The sequence below is a fragment of the Lissotriton vulgaris genome, chromosome 3_1 (assembly GCF_964263255.1).
Source record: "Lissotriton vulgaris chromosome 3_1, aLisVul1.2, whole genome shotgun sequence".
Taxonomy (NCBI): Eukaryota; Metazoa; Chordata; class Amphibia; order Caudata; family Salamandridae; genus Lissotriton; species Lissotriton vulgaris.
Window position 1 is genome coordinate 1315365760 of NC_141689.1, and position 16526 is coordinate 1315382285.

Here is a 16526-nt window from a genome sequence, read left to right on the forward strand (position 1 = left end):
GACTTTGCATTGTTCAAAGAAAACATTTAGGAGCCATGAGTAGTCCATGATATAAAAACCTGTCTTTACTGTATGTAGCTTAGGGTAGTATATCCTCATATCTACAATGCAGGTAGGCCATCCCATATAAATCTAAAACCTGCGACTGGTAAACCCTGTGGGATTGGTAGAAGGCTAGATTGGGAGTTGATTGTTGGGGCCCGATGAAACCATATTGGGTTTTACTGTTAAAAAAACTACATATCATTGTGATAGGGGGTTTATGGAGCTGTTAAAACCTGTGCTTATTAAACGAAAATAGGGTCACGCTTAAGACAAGTTTGCAAATCCCAATCACAATCAACTACACATTCCCTTATGTCCATCTTTATGAACATCAATCTTTATTTTATATCTTCATCAGTGTGAATTTTATGGATACTAAAAAAAGTAAATCAAAGCTTTTTATACCTTTTAAACTTACATTATTTCGAGGGGAAAGGATTGCCTAGGTTTAAAACACACATATCTCCTTAGAATAATGCAACTTATATAAAAAATAACAAAGTTAAAAATGTTAAAAATGTTATAAAGAACAAGAAACAAGTTAACTATCCATCACTACAGTTCTCCAGTGATTTATTGCACAAAGTCGCATGCTTGAATAATTGTCAGGCTTCAGGATGAGAATTTCTGATAATCGTGTATGTAGCAGTATAATCGTATATGTAACATGTATTTACACAATACAAAAGTGGGTACTTAGTAGCACATTTACCCCAATGGAAATTGTCCAAACTTTAGCCAATCAACTGAATGTGCTCCACAGTCGATCCTCTCTAGAAGCCAGCACAGTTCAGATTACTTTTTATCGCAAGTGATGGAGTCTTCACAGAGCACTGCTTTTCACTCTTACATAAGTGTACCTTTTTGGATTTCTTAACCAAGGCTCGTTTATTACTCTCTAACCCTAACCTGAGATAAGAGAAGAGATTTGCAGGAGACCCATGCTCCAGGGAGCAGTGTGGGCATATGCAAATCTATAGCACTATATGCTATGGACAGATGTTTGCAGAGCAAGTAACATTTTCCTTTTCATAGCACATGTAGCTGTAGAATCACATGCTCTGCATATGATGTAAATTAGTACCCTCTATAAATTGTGACTATCCTGTGGATGATGCAAATGTTTGGAAGAAAACTCTTAGCACTGTATGACCAAGCATAGCCGGTTGACTGGCTAGGATATAAAGCAAGTTACTTGGCTGTATATTGGCTCTCCAGCATTGATATCTTTCAGAGATTCACATGCTTGAATCATTATCATCATGGAGTTGGGAGTCACGCAGTAATTATAAAAAGTAGTGCAAAGCAATGAACAGGAAACCTTAAGAAAGTGACACTGTTAACCAATTCACATAATTTTTATTTTTTAAAACCAAAACTCAGCCAATCAGGAAGAGGTCCCTGACTCACTATTCCCCTCAAGCGCTACCAGACATCAGAATTTGAAGCACAAGTGTAAAGGTAATATAAATGAGGTATCTAATGTAATGAGCTCCGTAAATTAGGGGGAAGGAGTGTCACAAGTGAATCTCTAAAAATATATCAGTACTGGAGAAGCTTAGTATACAGGTAAGTAACTTGTTTTTCTCCAATATTGAATCTTTCATAGAGTCACAAGCTTGAATCCGAATAGCAAACAGTACCAAACTAGACAGAATGTGCTGCAACTTTGTGGTGGGAAGAGTAAAACATAAAACAAAAAAACTATGAAAGACATAGTTGGGAACTAGTTTTTACAGGAAAAGCGTTTTTTGTTTTGTTAATTACTTAGGTGCCTTTTGATGTATCTTCATGAAATCTTCAAAACTAGTTTGCCACTCACTTCAGCTGATGTCTGGAGAGTTTCGGGGTGATTCATCAAGTGAGGACAAAGAAAAAGGGTGAGAGTTCTCAAAACAGGTTTCCCTGTGCAATTTCCTGTAGGGGTTTAGATACAACTACAGCCCAAACTGCTGAACAGTATTACACCCGATTTGGCAGAAAGCAAGATCTTGGTCCAGAAAGAGTGCTTTTTGTAATTGGGTGCAAATCTATTCGGTAGTTTTGGAGCTATTAAAGAAAAATTATGTATGTATACCTAGAGACACGGATCCATGTGCCAACGACAATGTTATGATTGTCTGGATGCAACCTGAGGGAAGTTGCTGCCACCATTCAAAGTTTGACAGGCCGAAATAAATTATTTCATCATCATATCACAAGTAAAACAGGTCAGCATTCATTTCAATAATTACATATACTGATTATAAGATTATAAGACTTTACGTAGATAAACATGTATAAAAAAGGTTCTAGCATACTGAATATCATAAAATCAAATAAATCCCATGGTTAGTAATCTACATATATCAACATCACTCTAGGTTTCAGAGAAAGAGCCATTAAAGCTTCAATCATCCTTCTTGGCTGATGATCAAGCTGTGAAAAGATATTTGGAGACCGAAACCACTACCACTTGGGGTGTTTCACTCTTGCCCATCCTGAGGGCATTCATTTGATCTGTAATTAACAAATTTCAACATAAATGGGCAATCCACCTCCTTCTGGGCAAAATGCATTTAGAACAGAAAAAGAGTTGATGTTTGTCTGTTTCTTCAGTGCTTTTGCAAAATCTGCAACTTCTAGTACCAGCTACTGAAGAAGCCCAGCATGCAGTAAATTCAAAAAGAACAATTGATGGGTGTAATGCTGAACAATGTCAAACATTAACCTAAGTACAGAGATTTGGGGCTAAATTATTATTTTTTGCTAACCATGCCATTCCAGTTTGGACCCAGCCATATGCAAATCAGTCTTAACCCTGTTCCCCATTGGAACAGGCCAGACTGAACTACCAGGCCAAGTTCTCCCCGGATCGGACACAGGCATCATGGGACAGGTTTCAGGGTATCACCCCTCATAAGCCAGGCTAGCTTGACTTTAGTGGCAAGGAGACCAAAAGACCCATATCTGGACATACCTGTCCCACTGAGGATGACAACTGCAAAAAGAACAATCGATGGACGGAATGCTGCACAATGTCAAACATTCACACACAGTACAGAGATCTGGGACTAAAACCATTGTTTTTTTGCTCACTGTGCCATTCCAGTTTCAACCCAGCCGTATACAAATCAGTCTTGACCCTGCTCCCAATGGAAACAGTCCAGCCCAAACTGCTAGGCCAGGTCTGCCCGGAAAATCATTCTCCTTGATGCTCAAGGTACTCAAATTACTGTGTCCCCAGAGTTCTGCCCTATATAGGGTTTCGCCCCTTACCTGCAGTTAATAGATGTCTACCACAGGGTTTAACTGGGAACCACTGTGCTTTTTTATCATTCAAATAATGGCCCCTGTACAGTGGCTTGTGATCTAGGAGCTTTTAGTTATCTGAGGGAGCTAGGACCCAGTGTCTGTCAATCTCACACCTACATAATCAGTCTCAGCAACCCTTTCCAGCGTCTCGTTATTTATTAAAACCACACCATGGAGCCTCTTTCTTTTTGTACATACCATCAGCTTGGTCTTAGCAACATTTACTTTCAGGCCGAAGTCTTTACAAAATCCACTAAACCTGCTCACTAAATTTTGGAGCCTCATCCTAGTTTTAGCTTAAAAGAAGGGTGTCATCAGCATAGAATAAACTTGGGGTTTCTTTCTGCCATTCAGTCAATCGGGACATGCTATCTGAGCAGTGGGGACGTGGGGGGTGGGTGAGAAATAAAGTGTAAACAGGATATAAGGGTTCAGGCTACAGGTATCCTGACCCCATGGGACTGATCGAGGGGTCTGTGATGGACTCCTCATGGGCAAGAAATTGTCCAAAACCAGTTCTTTGTGGGGCGCGCAAGGATTCGTGGATCCACTGCAGCCCCTGTGTGAATCCACAATGGACCCACAGATCCAGGTCTCAATTTGTTTTTTAAAAATGCACCCACTCACACATTCACTTATACACCCACTTAGCCACTAACACACCCACACAGCCACTTGCACACCAACTCAGATACCCAGAACATCACTCACAGACCCACACAGCCAGTCACAAACGCACTCACACACTCATGCAGCGACTCATATACCCACTCAGAGACAGAGAACCACTCACACACCCACAGAGGCACTCACATACCCAATACCCATACAGCTACTCACACACCCACTGATAGACCCACACAGCCAGTCACACATGCACTGACGCACCCACCACACATTATTACACCCACTTACACATCCAGGTTATAGTGACTTTATAGTCGGCAAATAGCATTAAAAAGCCATAGAAATTCAAAAAAATAAACCAAAGGGACGTTAAAGTTAGAAAAAGGCATTGAAATAATCTAGGAATTTACTGCAAAAAACAAAGGTTTCAGGGGTGTTATAGTTAGAAAATTGAAATGTAAAAAAAGATAAATTCACAAAAAAACAGGTTTTAGGGACGCTAGTTAGGTTCAGATTATACAAACACAAAATCATAGAAATTCAGAAGTTATAGTTCTAGTTATCTCAAGTAACTATAACCCGTGCCCCAAGTTAACTATCACTCACTATCACTCTCGCCATGCACTAATTACCCACAGATTACATCACTCATCATATCCTCTATGACATCACTGATAATATCACTCCAACATTTGCAGTGAAATTATGGATGAGAAAACTCTGCATAGCGGGGGTAGGTAGTTATAGTTAGTTCTGCTTTTTCATAGGCAAAGCGTTTTTTTGTTTTGCTAACAACTTTGTTGTCATTCGACAAATTTTCTAATTTTCAAAAGCAGTGTACCGGGTACTAAAGTTTCAGAGTAATTCGTCAAGCGGGCCAAAAAAAAGGGGGGACCAGATTTATACAACATTTTGCAGAAAGGTAGATCTTTGTCTAGAAAGAGCACTTTTTTGTAATTTTGTGTAAATCTGTTCAGTAGTTTGAGAATTATTAAAGAAAGAAAAATACTGATATCTAGCGGTGCCTAGTCTTCACAATCTTCCCGTGGGGGGATCCACAGATCCAGGCAAAAGGAGAGCCCTGATTGGCTGGGCGCAACCTGAAAGGAAAGTTGCAGCCACCATTTAGTTTCTTGGTTGGCCCAGGAAAGGGGAAGAAAAAAGAACAATAACATAAGGGGTCCGGACTGAGGGATCCTGACACCATTGGACACATGAAGTGGTCTATAAGAAATGTGATTTTTTTTGTGGCCTATCTGCAAATCTACTGTGGCTCTCAGTGTTTATCTGCGATGGATCTGCGGATCCGAAATCCATGGTGGAAAAAAAATACACCTACTCACACACCAAACTGCTTTGGTCGTGCTTGGTGGTTGGATGCATGCGGGGGTTTGCATTAACATACAGTAATTATATATTACTTTACTTAAAAAAAATAGAAGTTAACTGATAAAACCAAGGGTTACAGGGACTATAAAGTTAGGTTAGTGTTTTACCCACACAAAACAAATACAATTTTTCAACTATAGTTATACTTATCTGAAGAAACGATAACTTGTGCCATTAAGTAGCTTTGGGCCACGAGTTATAGTTTCTTACCATAAGTATAACTATAACCGCTAAATTTCTATGGTTTTATGTGCGTAAAACGTCAATCTAACTATAATCTCCCTGTAACCTTTGTTTTTTTCAGTAAATGGTTGCCTCTAGGTAGTTATAGTTAGTTCTGCTTTTCCCTAGACTGAGAGTTTTTTTGGATTGCTATTTATTTGGCCCCGTTTGATGAACCTTCACAAAACTTTACGAAAAACAAGTTAATTCATCTCAGGCCCTCTTGCTGGAGAGTTTCAGGTTAATCTGTCAAGCGGGGCTCAGAAAAAAGGGGTCCCTAAACATAAAATCCCCATGCATTTTCCATAGACTTCTTGGTTATAGCAAAAACTGCTGAACGGAATTACACCAAATTCATCAAGAGGCTAGATCTTGGTCCGCAGGTTATGCTTTTAGTGATTTGGTGTAAATACATTCAATAGATTTTGAGAAATTAAGGGTAAAAAATAATTGTATATTTTGGCAGTTGGGCTCGCGAGAGTCTCTGAGACTCTGACTTTTACATGAGCGCCAATATAGAAATAGAGTGTTCTGATTGGTCCAGAGAGCTTTATTTGCCTTGTGCCATTTCGCTACGGTGGAAGTCAGACTCCTGTGAGAGTGAGCGCTCTGATTGGCTGCCAGCAACATGAGAACAATGTTACTGGAATTTGTTACAGGACTAGGGGATCCCAGTCCTCCATCCTGAAGTAAAAAAAAAAAAGGTATAGTATGGTAGGGTAGGGATCCCTGACCCTTAAGCCTTATGGGGTGCCAACAAAGAAAAGAACCCAGCAAACATCCCATAAGACTCTCGTGGTATAAAAAAAAAATAGAGGAGTCTGGGACGCATTTATTTATTATAAGCTTTAGGGGAGCCTAAACCTGGAAACAAAACCAATTTTTATTTAGAAAGCTCATCCCCCCTCCCGAGTCATTAGAGGCCTCGGGAAGCCCACCACCAGAGTCGACCTAGATTTGTATGGGGAATGGAGCTGCGCGGGCCCCCTCACTAAGTCTAAAAAAGGCCATGGGAAGCCCACTCCTGGGGCTAAAAATCGAGAAAATAGGAAGGGGATCCAGTGGCCCGTCTCCAAGCCTGAAAAGGCCCCAGGGAGTCCACTCCTGAGGACTGATTCTTTTAAGGGAGGGGAGGCTTACGCGCCCCCTCCCTAAGCCATCAATGGCCTTGGGAACCACATACCCCAAGGCTGAATTAGCAGCTATGTCCTATGGTGACCATCCCCAAGGCATAGCTGTTCTCCTGCATGCACAAGCATGGGCAGGGAAACCTGCGTGTGCTCTCGCTTTGCAGGAGCAAACACCAAGTCCGCCCCCAGCTGGCAGGAGCTTTAAAATGCTCCTGCCTGCTGGGAGTAGACTTTAGATCTGTTTCCCTACCCGCAGCGATACAGGCAGGAACAAACATCAAAATATTGCTCCTGGGGCCCCCAACAATAGTGTGGTGGGTGCCCTGGGTGGGCACCAGGGCTCCCATCTTTTGTTGGCCAGGTTCTGTGGGATTGGGGTCCCTGGGGCCAAAATCTGTGTCACCTGAGATGTCATCAGTGTTGCCATAAACAATGTCATGCCATATTAGAGGTCTATTACAATTAAAGTTTATTGTTTCAGCCCCCAGCCTTACAATAGATAAAAAAGAGTAATAAATACATCACCTCATAATGCAAAGATACCTAAAAACATATGTAATACGGTTGAAAAAACAGATTGACAACCTATCACATATAAGTATGATACTTGTATGATCAGCAACTACAGATCAGAATCCTGATAAGATACATGTGCATAGCAGCATGAAGAGGAGACACGAGCAGTAGAAGACCCTCTGTAAGAGATGTTCCAGACAAAAGTGATTAATCAATACATATAATTAGATGAAAACCAGTCAATGAGGGGGGTTGTCAATTTTTAGGACATATGCAATAGTGCCTATATGGTTACCAACTATAAATCAGCAACCTGATAATAGTGCATGTGCATAAAAGTATACAGAGGAAATACCAATCAAAATCCTAGTAGGGGTGCGTGTTCATAAAAGCATGAAGAGGAGGCACAAGCAGCAGAAGACCATCCACACAAATTGTTCCAGATAAAAACAATTAGATAATGTAATAGATCCATACAGTAAAGGCATGTAAAATTAGATCAAATAGGTATGGTTAACACTCTATAGCGCCTAAGCAATAGTATTCATGCAATCAGCAACTAGAAATCAACATCCTGAAAAAGTGCACGTTCATAAGAGCATGAAAAAGAGAAACAAGCAGTAAAAGACCCACCTTAATAAATCTTTCAACTAAAACAAACTTATATTCCTAAGGGTAAACAGCCATTACAACGCAGCTTTTACACTGCATACCATTACATCGCAAGCGTTACAACGCATGCGATGTAACAACGCGTAGCCTTTACTGCGCATGTTATTACATCGCATTCGCTTTTACAATGCATGCAATGTAATGGAGATCCACCTCGTTGTGAGGAAACTGAGGCTCTTCCGTTTCCTCACAACAACGTAATTGTAATTGTAAAAGCATTTGTAGAGCGCGTTGCTGCCCGAGAGCGTCCAAGCGCTGAGTAGAAGCAGAAGTACCTGGAGGGGATCTAGGGGGAGTCGGAGTTAACGAACAGCAGGGTCTTCAGACCTTTACGGAACGAGAGTAAGTCCGGGTTGGAACGAAGTGAGAAGGGGAGAGCATTCCAGAGCTTGGCGGTGTTCAAGGAGAACATCCTGCCCCCGGACCTGGCTCGCTTCACTCTGGGGACAACCGCGAGGAACGCCTCTGTCGACCTGAGGTTCCTGTTAGGTTGATAAGGAGTGATAAGGTCAGTATTGATGGCTGGGGCTGTTTTCCAAAAGGCGCGGTGCGCCAAGCACAGAGCCTTGAAGGTCACTCTCTGCCTCACTGGCAACCAGTGGAGAGTTTTCATAGCAGGTCTGGCTGATTGAATGCGCGGGAGTTCCAACACGGTGCGGGCTGCGCAATTTTGGATGACCTGTAATTTCCGGAAGGTCATCTCTGGTGCCCCTAGATACAAGGCATTGTTAGAGTCCAGGCGAGACTGGATAAGGCCTTGTACCGCCACCTTTTTGGCCTCCAGGGGGAGTAGCGGGAGGACCTTCCTCAGGATCCTAAGTAGGCCAAAGCAGGTGGAGGACAGTTTTTTGGCTTGAGTAGAAAAGGAGAGTTTGTTGTCAAGCCATATCCCCAAGCTTTTGACGCTGTCCTTTGGGGTGGGGGGGGTGCCCAAAACACTGGGCCACAGTGAAGTGAATGGTACGGGAGAGGTAGGGCCTAGAAGCATAAGCTCCGTCTTATCACCGTTGAGTTTTAGGGAGGAGTTGGACATCCATCCCTTGACATCCACTAGGCAATTTAGGAGGTCGGCTGCGGAGTGTCTACTGTTCTTAGTGGCCAATGAGACCACCAGCTGGGTGTCGTCGGCATATGACACAATTTTAATGTCATATGGCTCGACAACACCCGCCAGCGGCCCCATGTAAACGTTGAACAGTACAGGGCTCAGAGAGGAGCCCTGTGGAACTCCACAGCTCAGGGGTTTACTCGAGGACACCATCTCTCCGTCAAAAATCTGGAACGACCTCCCAGACAGGAAGGATTCGAACCACCTTAAGGCGTCACCTGAGACTCCGGTGTTATGGAGACGGTCCAGCAAGGTGGTGTGGCTGACCGTATCGAAGGCCGCACTTAGATCAAGGAGGATCACTGCCACTGATCCTCCCTGATCCAGTAACCTTCGAGTCTCTTCGGTGACGGCCAGCAAGGCGGTCTCAGTACCGTGTTTTGGTCGAAAACCGGTCTGGGATTTGTGTAGGAGGGAGTGGTCCTCCAGGAACTGGACCAGCTGCGTGTTTATGTGTTTCTCTAATACCTTTCTGGCCCAAGGGAGAAGAGAGATGGGACGGTAGCTAGAGTGGTCACCTGGGTCCAGGCTGGGCTTCTTCAGCAGCGCCCTCACCATAGCCTGTTTCCAGGGTGTGGGGACTGAGCATGCTGATATGGAGGCATTTAGAAGATCCAGAATGACAGGCAGAGTAGCTATACTTGCCTTCATGAGGACTTCTGGAGGAGCAGGGTCACGGGGAGAACCGGATTTTACTTGTTTTGCCACTTTGCTTAAAGTGTCAAGATCCAGAGGAAAAAAGTGATCCAGAGCAGGCTGATCTGAGTGCAGAGGTGTTCTAGTGGGGGGGGCGAGGGATACATCCAGAGTAGTGTCTGAGGTGGGAAAGGTGGAGTAGATTTTTGTGACTTTATTATGGAAGAAGTCCGCAAGCTCGTTACATTGATCCTTGGTTTTGTTAGGTGGAGGTGCTGTGCTGGTGGTGGAGCAGTGCTTTATTATCTGGAAAATTTCTTTAGGTTTGGATTTGGCTTCTAAAATTTTCTCAGAATAATAAGTTGCCTGGGCTGTTCTGATCCCCTCTTTATAGACTTTAATCGCCTCTTTATAAGAGGCCTTTTTGTCTGGGAGAAAATCTAAACGCCAGGCTCGCTCTCGTTGCCTACAAAGGCGTTTTAGTTGTCTAAGAGAGTCGGAAAACCAGGGGGCGGTTTTCTTTAGTCTGTTAGAGGATGATTTGTGGGTCGGGAGAATCGAGTCTAGCGACTGGGTAATCCATTTTTCGTAGTTGGAATTAGCCACATTGGGATCCGGGCAAGGTGAAGGGCGGGTGGAGTCTAGTTTATGTAGCCAGGCCTCCAGTGAAAGTTTTGGCCAGTTCCTTCTAGAGGAATTTTGGGGAGGGGGCTGGGGGGTTTTGTGTTTGACCCAGGTGAATGGGACTAGGAAGTGGTCCGACCATGGGAGGGGGATGGGTTGATCAACCGTTAAATCCGGGCAGTTGCTGAATATAGGGTCAAGCAAGTTGCCCTTTTCATGGGTCGGAGCAGAAACCAGTTGGGACAGTTGGAGGGCTTCCAGATCCTCTAGTAGTTCCTGGGCGATGTGGTCCGAAGGGGAATTGAAGTGGAGGTTAAGGTCTCCTAAAATCGTGTAGTTGGCAGCGGACAAAATTCTTCCCGCTGTAATCTCAGGAAGATGCCTGTGAAACTCTTTTACAGGCTCTGGTGGACGGTAGATCAAGGTACCGGAGAAAGTGTTGTTCGCGTTGAACTCTATATGAAATGCTATGCTCTCACATTCAGGAATGGTCTCTGCTGTGGAGCGACATCGGAACTGGTTCTTCAGAATGATTGCCAGCCCTCCGCCTCTTCCTACCGGTCTATCTGCTCTAAGGATATGATATCCTACGGGTAAGGCTTGAACTACGTCCGGCTCAGAGTGCCCGGTAAGCCACGTTTCTGTTAGAAACACCACGTCTGGCCTATGTTCTTCAAGCAGCATGGCAATCTGTAAGCTGTGCTTGGGCAGAGAGCGGCAGTTTAATACGTACATACGGTACGTTAGTGCTATGGCTGGCGGGGATTTGCGGAATGTGTGCTTGCACCCTGGACATCGATCGGGTAGCTCTAACGGAGCAAAAGTATGGGAACACTGAGAAGTGGCAGTCCCACCTATGCTATGTAGGGCTGCTGAGCTGTATGCCCCGCTATGGATATCATGGGAGCCAGGGTTTGTGGTCCCGGGTCCCGGCAGGTCGCGGACGGGCGCAGACGGGCTTGCCTTAGGCGCGCCTTCGGCGCGCAAACGGCGCGCCCGCTGCGCTCGTCCGCTGCGCGTTCTGGGGTTACACATCTTTGTGGGCCGTAGGGCGGGAAGTGGGCGTGGCCTCAAGGTGGGCGTGTCCAGCGGCAAAGGCAGCCGGTGCTCGGGTCACGTGGGCGCTAGGTCCGCTCTACCGTGCCCTAAAGTGCGCAGTGTTACAAGTTTTATCACAAGTTAAAAGTAAGTTTTAAAAACAATCTGTGCAAAGTAGCAAATGCGACCTCTCCCGGCTTCCGCCTCAGGAGTCTTAGCTTCTGTTCGAGCGCTAGCGTATCAGCGCTTTTAAGGGCGGGAAGTGGGCGTGGCCTCAAGGTGGGCGTGTCCAGCGGCAAAGGCAGCCGGTGCTCGGGTCACGTGGGCGCTAGGTCCGCTCTACCGTGCCCTAAAGTGCGCAGTGTTACAAGTTTTATCACAAGTTAAAAGTAAGTTTTAAAAACAATCTGTGCAAAGTAGCAAATGCGACCTCTCCCGGCTTCCGCCTCAGGAGTCTTAGCTTCTGTTCGAGCGCTAGCGTATCAGCGCTTTTAAGGGCGGGAAGTGGGCGTGGCCTCAAGGTGGGCGTGTCCAGCGGCGAAGGCAGCCGGTGCTCGGGTCACGTGGGCGCTAGGTCCGCTCTACCGTGCCCTAAAGTGCGCAGTGTTACAAGTTTTATCACAAGTTAAAAGTAAGTTTTAAAAACAATCTGTGCAAAGTAGCAAATGCGACCTCTCCCGGCTTCCGCCTCAGGAGTCTTAGCTTCTGTTCGAGCGCTAGCGTATCAGCGCTTTTAAGGGCGGGAAGTGGGCGTGGCCTCAAGGTGGGCGTGTCCAGCGGCGAAGGCAGCCGGTGCTCGGGTCACGTGGGCGCTAGGTCCGCTCTACCGTGCCCTAAAGTGCGCAGTGTTACAAGTTTTATCACAAGTTAAAAGTAAGTTTTAAAAACAATCTGTGCAAAGTAGCAAATGCGACCTCTCCCGGCTTCCGCCTCAGGAGTCTTAGCTTCTGTTCGAGCGCTAGCGTATCAGCGCTTTTAAGGGCGGGAAGTGGGCGTGGCCTCAAGGTGGGCGTGTCCAGCGGCGAAGGCAGCCGGTGCTCGGGTCACGTGGGCGCTAGGTCCGCTCTACCGTGCCCTAAAGTGCGCAGTGTTACAAGTTTTATCACAAGTTAAAAGTAAGTTTTAAAAACAATCTGTGCAAAGTAGCAAATGCGACCTCTCCCGGCTTCCGCCTCAGGAGTCTTAGCTTCTGTTCGAGCGCTAGCGTATCAGCGCTTTTAAGGGCGGGAAGTGGGCGTGGCCTCAAGGTGGGCGTGTCCAGCGGCGAAGGCAGCCGGTGCTCGGGTCACGTGGGCGCTAGGTCCGCTCTACCGTGCCCTAAAGTGCGCAGTGTTACAAGTTTTATCACAAGTTAAAAGTAAGTTTTAAAAACAATCTGTGCAAAGTAGCAATTGCGACCTCTCCCGGCTTCCGCCTCAGGAGTCTTAGCTTCTGTTCGAGTGCTAGCGTATCAGCGCTTTTAAGGGCGGGAAGTGGGCGTGGCCTCAAGGTGGGCGTGTCCAGCGGCGAAGGCAGCCGGTGCTCGGGTCACGTGGGCGCTAGGTCCGCTCTACCGTGCCCTAAAGTGCGCAGTGTTACAAGTTTTATCACAAGTTAAAAGTAAGTTTTAAAAACAATCTGTGCAAAGTAGCAAATGCGACCTCTCCCGGCTTCCGCCTCAGGAGTCTTAGCATCGTGCACCGCCCCTCAGCCGACATGAAGCGAAGCAGGAACCAGGGAGAGGAACCACGAGGAGAGCAAGGTAAGGGGGATTGGGGGTACTGTTTTAGGGTTTGAGGTAGTGTTGTGGTGTTTGTGACTGTTAGGTAGTGTTTTAGGGTTTAGGGTACTGTCGGGGGTCGTGCAGGGTATTGTTTGAGTGCAGGGACTGGACTGGGGGTCCGAGGAGGGTCGTGCTGGAGGTAGTGTTTTAGGGTTTAGGGTAGTGCTGTGGTGTGTGTGTGTAGTGCAGGATAGTGTTTTAGGGTTTAGGGTAGTGTCAGGGTTGTGCAGGGTAGTGTTTAAGTATAGGGAGCAGACTGGGGGTTGGGGAGGGTCGTGCTGGAGTTAGTGTTTTAGGGTAGTGCTGTAGTGTGTGTAGTGCAGGGTAGTGTTTTAGGGTTTAAGGTAGTGTCGGAGGGGTCGTGAAGGGTAGTGTTTAACTGTAAGGAGCGGGTTGGGGAGGGCCGTGCTGGAGGTAGTGTTTTAGGGTAGTGCTGTGGTGTGCGTGTAGTGCAGAGTAGTGTCAGGGGGTTGTGTGGGTAGTGTTTAAGTGTAGGGAGCGGACTGGGGTCGGGGGAGGGTTGTGCTGGAGGTAGTGTTTTAGGGTAGTGCTGTGGTGTGTGTGTGGTGCAGGGTAGTGTTTTAGGGATTGATGTAGTGTCAGGGGATTGTGCTGGGTAGTGTTTAAGTGTAGGGAGCAGACTGGGGGTCGGGGGAGGGTTGTGCTGGAGGTAGTGTTTTAGGGTAGTGCTGTGGTGTGTGTGTGGTGCAGGGTAGTGTTTTAGGGTTTGATGTAGTGTCAGGGGGTTGTGCTGGGTAGTGTTTTTGGGTTTAGGGTAGTGCTGTGGTGTGTATGTAGTGCACTGTAGTGTTTTAGGGTTTAGGATAGTCCTGTCGTGTGTGTGTACTGCAGGGTAGTGTTGTTGGGTTTAGGGTAGTGGTTGCGCTGGGTAGTCAATGTAGGGAGAGTACTGGGGGTCAGGGAGGGTCGTGCAGGGGTACAAAATTAGGGTTTAGGGCAGGGCAGGGTCGCTTACATTGCATACTTTTACCATGAGTATAGCTTTACAACGCATGCCTTTGCACTGTAATGGTATGCGTGGTAAAGGTATATGCGTGGTAAAAGTATGAGATGTAATGGCATGTCGTTGTAATTGCAACGCGTAGTAATATCCGTGTTGTAATGGCACGCATGGTATTAGTATGCATTGTAATGAGTCATATTCATTCCTAAGGCAACTCTCTCAAGCATGGCTAAGCTACCCATAAGTACGAAGCCATGGAATTAAGAACATACTCATAATCTGTTCTGATATAAACCAGCAGTGTTCGTTTAACACATTTAATCTCATATAATCTAAAGAGCTACCTCTTACGTGCTTGATAGTATTTAGTGCAGAACAGCAGAAAGTGCAATAGGTTGTCCTTCCCCCAAATTTGCAGTCACAATAATCAGTATCTGCAGTGTGCCTGAAGCATCCAACTAGGTATTCTCTGGTTGGCAAAATACCCAATCGAAAATTAACATAAAGTGTATTCTTGCGCTCAGGGTAAAACATATAGGAGGGCCATGATCGCTGCTAACTAGTTGCCCAGTATAGACCCTGGCCTCAACGTAGAGAGATTCCTCATCTGCTTATGTTCATAGTAGCGTTCCTTGATCAGACTAACAGTATCCCGCCTTTCTCTGCTCGGGTCACCATAGGAACCACAACTGTAATTTATTTAGAGTATGCTTTACATATGACAGCCAGGTGTTCCTACCATGGCCTCTATCAAAGCTGCATCTTCCAAAGATTTTAAGAAAATTGTTGACTTTAGGTTCCTCACCAGCCTGACCCAGTACAGTACTGGGTTGAGAGCTTCTACCTCCACTATTGGGTAAAACTGAGTTTTACAAAGAGTGTTAGCTGGGGGGTGCTCGGGCCAATCTCAGCAGCGCTCTTAAAAAGTTGAGCTCAGCCACTTGCAGTGAGTGCAGGTTCCCATATAGTGCTGCTGCTACTGCCTTTCATTTATAGAGTTGGAGGATAATGCTAATACTCTAACCACCTGACTAAACTTTAAAATTGCCCCTGAAGTCTGACTCAGGATTATAGCTGTCTTCTGTACATGGCTCCTCCATTGCAATTACTCAGCGAACTATATTCCCAAGAAGTCGTACTGCTTGACAGTCTTGATGGGCGCACCGCTTATCTGCAGCTTCCGCTTGAGGCGAAGATGGGCTCAAGAACTTACTTTTTGTTTTGGTGCAACAATTGGACAGGGACTTCTTGTGGCAGTAGTCTGCAAAACACCTTAGTAACCTATGGGTTGCATTTTCTGTTTGCACCATTAATACTGCATCGCCTGCAAATAATAGTATTGAAACCCTTCTCCTTGCTATATTTGGGACAGCCATGGGTTCTTCCAGGAAGTATTCCACTATGCCGCTTAAAAAAGGCTAAAGAGTAGAGGCGCTAGCACACATAGTTTCTGTACAACCTTTTCTACTGAAAAGGTTTCTTTGCACTCGCCTCCGGATCCAAACCCGACTGGCGGCATTATCTGCATGAAGCGCCATTATTGCTTGCACCAGGCTAATATCATCCCCTTGATCTACCAATGATTTCCACAGCTTCTATTGCTCAACTAGATCAGAAGCTGCCTTCAGATCCACAAAAATTAGATACAGGAGGGATTTTCTTTTTATAGTGCACTTGTACAAAATCATGTATAGACAGACTTATTGATCAATTGTACCCACGTAATCTAAAACAAGCTTGGGCCTCCGTTAGGCTATTCTGGCTGTCCACCTAGCCTTGCAGCCTATTAAGTAGGACGTTCCAGAGAATTTTTCCTGCTCCATTCAGAAGGGAGATCGGGCTGTAGTTTGAATGGGTACCAAAATCGCCCTTCTTAAATATGGGTACAAGAATAACTGAACGTTAATAGGGTGGGACGTTATTAATGGCTAGGGTCAAATATTTTAGCAAGAACTCTAGCCCAGACGTAGGGCTCCTCCTGGTAGATATAAGTAGGCACTATGGCACAGCCTGGTGCTTTATGTTTCTTCATACCCCTCAGAGCTCTTTCCACTTCTGGTGCTAAGATATTAATTGCAAAGTAAACCTTATAGAGATCCTCACAACCTAACTGGGTACCAGAGGGATCCTTGGTCTTAACACACCATAGCGCTAGTGCTTTTCCCAGACTACAGGGCTAATGTGGTTCTCTAAAATATTTGCTGCCCCCTTCTCCACACATGTGACAGGCTCCCAAAACATCTTAGTGCTTTTTGCAAGAGTGGTCTCTCTCTCTCTTAGTTCTGCCCGCAGTACATTTTGGAACATCAATTTCTTAGTATTTAGTAGGCATTTTTGCTCCTCTTGCCTACATCTTTGAAATAATAATTCACTCAGCAGGTTGCAATGTCACCGTATCAGGGCTTGTGAAACAAGTCGCTTCAGGCGAAAGCATTCACTGTCATACCAGCTGTTCTGTCTCCTACCAGTAAGACCAGCAACATTGTCCCCAATCGGCTT

At 45.5% G+C, this 16526-nt stretch overlaps 1 protein-coding gene across 4 annotated transcripts in view; it reads right to left on the bottom strand.

Annotated features, from left to right (window-relative positions):
* The window catches only part of PAQR3 (progestin and adipoQ receptor family member 3), a 656943-nt gene that overhangs the window by 206285 nt on the left and 434132 nt on the right, over positions 1-16526 (bottom strand). The window lies entirely within an intron of this gene.